General features: G+C 42.5%; 1 long non-coding RNA gene across 2 annotated transcripts; it reads right to left on the bottom strand.

The window, feature by feature from the left end:
• Window positions 1–333: 333 nt before the first annotated feature.
• On the bottom strand, window positions 334–4,065 carry LOC149355345 (uncharacterized). 2 transcript variants are annotated; one of them, XR_016289711.1, is made up of 4 exons: window positions 3,810–4,065; window positions 3,498–3,587; window positions 2,304–2,420; window positions 334–443 (listed from the first exon to the last, which is right to left on the bottom strand). It is a non-coding gene; the product is annotated as an uncharacterized LOC149355345 (long non-coding RNA). The 2 variants fall into 2 exon arrangements; XR_016289710.1 differs by having other exon boundaries at window positions 2,304–2,415.
• Between the last annotated feature and the right edge of the window lie 241 nt (window positions 4,066–4,306).

The raw sequence follows: 4,306 nt of genomic DNA, 5'->3' as shown, positions 1-4,306 counted from the left end.
CCCTGTGGTGCAAGCTTATACCCTTACATGATGGATAAAGTTACCCTTCTAGTTGTACAAAGTAATGCCCTACTGCAAAGGGTATCTATGCACTACTCGGTGGTGTATTTATACTGTCCACACGAGAGCATTATTACCCTTCTGTAGCGTAAACTTGCGCACTGAATGCAGAATTAAAGTTGACCCATATGGTAGAAGCCCGAGTCTTTCTGGAAGTGCAGGCAGTGTCAAAATGTTGCGACGAATCTTTCAGGTGAGATGGTCTGTGTCATTGTGTGTTCAGGTGCAGGTACTATTGCAGAATGTACACAAAAATGTCACAAACGAATCGGATGAAGAAACATACCGTCATATTTATTTTGTCACATGCTACCCCATATTACAGCAATGACCCTGGCAGTCTTCTTCATACAGGTGGAGGCAGTATGTACCATGTATTTCACCTGCACAGAGAAGAAAACATAATGAATTTTGCAACCACAAAGGTCAGACGATGTGACCATGGGCTTAGTTAATTCACGTCTAAAAGTGTAAACCACACAAAAGGCAAGGATAAAGGGAGATGCATGAAAACAATGCCACAAGTGCAGGCTTCTGTTTATTAATGAGAACCAAAATCAGAAAAGATATGCAGGAAAAACAAAACATGTCCTAAATGGCAGCTACTTAATCCCTCACATATGCTGACATTATCACAAGCACACTGGCTTCTCAGGAAAAATCCAGAATATTGTGCCCAGCTGCACGGTCAGGCTGTAGGCATCCCGGATGCCAGACTAAGAGCGTCATATCAAGAAAGAGAAAAACATGTGCATGAAATGGAAGCTACTAAAAGGTGATAAAATGAAATGCCGTTTAACAAACCCTTCCCTCCATTCTCGTGTTTTTATTTCTCCGTATCTAGAGAGGTTAAGGTTTCATGCAGCCCTTGCTAAAACATGTCTCTGGTCTCTGATGCCATTATATGTTTTGTTGCCCATACAGTGAAATTTCTTCCTAAAAGAGAAGTGTAGGTGATTATCTGAGCATCAATGAGTGATACTTCCAACTGTAATTTTCCCTGCGTATATTACCTGTGAATTCATTTCCGATTAGCAAACAGCAGGAAGCTTGTGCCTGTGATGGCATTTCTGGGTGCATTCCATTGTCACAGCCTTTCGATACAGTTTAAATACCTGGTGAAAGGCCTATGCACAAAGGCTATGCACTATAAATCTTAGTGTACCACTCCTGGAAAACAAGGAAAAACTTTCGGCTAAACGTGAAATAATAGCAAGGGCAACTTACACATCTAAAGAGTTCTCTCCATGCATGAGGTAACGTCATACCAAAAAATTATTTGGACCACATTATAATAAAGATACTTTTTATTCACGTTCATAGCCTGTTTCATACTACACCTCTACATTATGCCTGTGCAAAAAGCTTTGGTTATGAACTGGCCTTCATTGACAGACTACATTAACTACACAAGCAGCATAGAACAGTCTCCTTCTAAGGCACTATTTTTGCTTGAGGAAATTACAAATCTCGTCTTTTTATTTAGACAGTGCTGCTTCATCCAATGCTTGCAGCATATGCAGCAGCAGTAGTTCTCATGAATTACATTTTGTTGGCACAATAGAATGTTACCTTTACACATCTTTTCAGATGCTTAGCATAATGAAATTGTAAACACTCACTGACAGCATGCAAGAACGGATATTAAAACAGTTGCCTTCCATATCTGCTGTCACATGCAGGGCGCGGGAGCTTAATTAAATTTTAAGTTCACTCCGATGTGAAATAAAACTAATGTGGATTCATGTGAGTTATTGGAAATTCTTCACATCAGTGAACAGCACCTTCCTACTCAAAAATAAAGTGTGAACAGTGCAAAGAAGATTAACAGCCTCACATAGCTGCATATCACATTAAGCTTCACATGCATAAACGGTGCTAGTCATATTATCTTGGTAGCATGCCACCCTGCCAAGGATTACCATGACTGTGTGTCATTTTTTTCTGACGCCAGCAACATGAATTGTAGGCAGCGCCTCTCAAACTAATTCAATATGAAATCTTTGCTGAAGTCCAGCCTACTTTTGCAGAAAAAAAACTGCATTTATACTTCAAGCCATAAAAAGTGGTCACAATTATTCAAACCATTATTCAGAAATTCTTTCAGAACTAAGTCCTCGAAAACATTGAAAAGCTCTAAAATCTCTGTAATAGAATGGCTGCAGCTGCGCAACATGGCACGGATGGACATCAAGTGATGATGAACTTGCAACAATGTCCCAATTACATAAAAAAATACATACCACACACATCTAGTCCCGGCCACTTGTACGGTTTTGAAGAATCCAGGCTGAACTTCGGTGCTAGGAGTGACAATGGTTGTGCACCTTTGCATCCCTCCTTCTCCCAGGTGCACTGCACTAGAGGCGTCATTTATAGCGTTAGTGTAATGGTTAGTGATAACTTATATGTTCATTAAACCACGTAATGGCAGCACACATGCTCAAAAAACGACAGGAATAGTTTGAAAACGAGAAACAACTTTTTATTCCGAATTTTATACATTACAGCACTTGCCACATATTTATAACATGCATAATTGACACAGTGCACTGGCACAATAAGCCTAGACAAACTTCTACAGCACAATGGCCTATTACCAGTGAATTGTCACTAAGTGCCTAACATAACTAACATATTTTCTAACAGCCACTGCAGAAAAAAGAAAGAACTATACTGTTACTGCTTACGAGATTGACAGTATTCATTACAGAATTTTTTTTTTCGTTGACAGATTATCGCAGTGCAACCAAAAGCCTTATTGTTCTAAACAGAAAAGCTTAGATACTAGCGTATTCTTCTATTCAACCTCTTAGAGCGACATCAAACCTAAAGTCTCACTCTTTCACAAGAGAATACAAGAACACAAAAAGAGGTGACATAGACTGAATGCTTTTGTGAACTAATGTTTGGCCACCAACTAGCGCCGACCTTTTCACTAGTAAAAAGAACTAAACAAGTTCGCTTTTCTCTATTAGTTCTCAGCCTGAGTGAAGAGCCAGTTACATATCAACTTAACACCTTAGCAAGCGCATTTTGCCATTCGAATGCAGTAAAACTGCCGGCATGATAAGTCACATTCTGGGTTAGCAAAAATATTGCAAGGTGTAAGCGAAAACGGCCGCATGCCAGGAAGCGCAGAGCACAAATGAGCTGCTAATTTCTTGCCTATGAATAAATAAATTTCACGTTTACTGTTTTATCGTTTGCTTGCTACTCCGTAATAAAGAAAAAAAAATTGACGCCGTCCATTCGCAAAAAAAAGTGGCCTGGCAGAAGGAGTTGCCTTGCAGCGCTAAAATTATAAAGGGATTATTGTCTAATAAGAATCACATACAGTGCTGCAGTAGATGTGAGCACCGCGCAGTACGTGCCACAGAAGCGCGCACACTAATTTACTCGCCCCTTTCTGAACGGAGACTGCAGTTTGGACTTACCTTACTGAATGGTCGTGAGCAGGGACAAATACTTGGCGTTGAAGAGACGACCGGCAATGTTCTTTCGCACGGCAGACGAAGGATCAGAGCCTGCAGCGAAAGAAAGCATGAGAAAGACGCCTGCAGATTGCGCCGCAGCGATCGTGTGTTGTACACGATAGGCTCCCTCCGGCCGCACGCGACCGGCTCAAAACAAGAAATAGCAACAAGCAGCGGCTCGCGCACACAATCCATGATAAAAAATCTGTACTGAACACACCATAACTTGATGGCAGGAAACAACCCGTATGACCAAACGAAAATGTCACTTACTTGTACGGTTGAAATTGGGCGCAAAGAATCCGTACGATGACGGCGCCGTGACGATCTGGCGTGCGCTGTTTCTTTCAGACGTTGACTCTTTCGCGAAGATGTCGCCCACTGCAGCGTCACACATCGATGAAGCTTGCACGATGAAGTAATCGCTGAACAGAACCTAAACGCACACAGGCCCGTACTACAAGATAAAAAGAGGAATACGCGTCGCGACTTGCACGCACGGCACCCAGGCGCGGTAAACAGCGGCTTCGTCTTCGACTCTAGGCGAGCGGCCAATCCAAATAGACAGGCACGTGACCTGAAGAGAGAGGAGGGAGAAACCAGGAGAAACTACAACCCATGGAGGAAGGAAAGAACTAAGGAGAGGCCCTGACGTCACTTTTTGTGAAGCCGCACCGCAACCGGAAGTTGGCTCGGCTCTCCTCACTATCTTCTTTCTCCACCGTGCTACGGGGCGGGGATCGCGCGCGGCTCGCAAGCGCTTCGTAAAA

Source organism: Amblyomma mixtum, chromosome 3 (assembly GCF_055824585.1).
Source record: "Amblyomma mixtum isolate Tamu chromosome 3, ASM5582458v1, whole genome shotgun sequence".
Lineage (NCBI taxonomy): Eukaryota > Metazoa > Arthropoda > Arachnida > Ixodida > Ixodidae > Amblyomma > Amblyomma mixtum.
The sequence above is the reverse complement of the archived record's forward strand: the minus strand, read 5'-3'. Positions and strand labels throughout refer to the sequence as shown.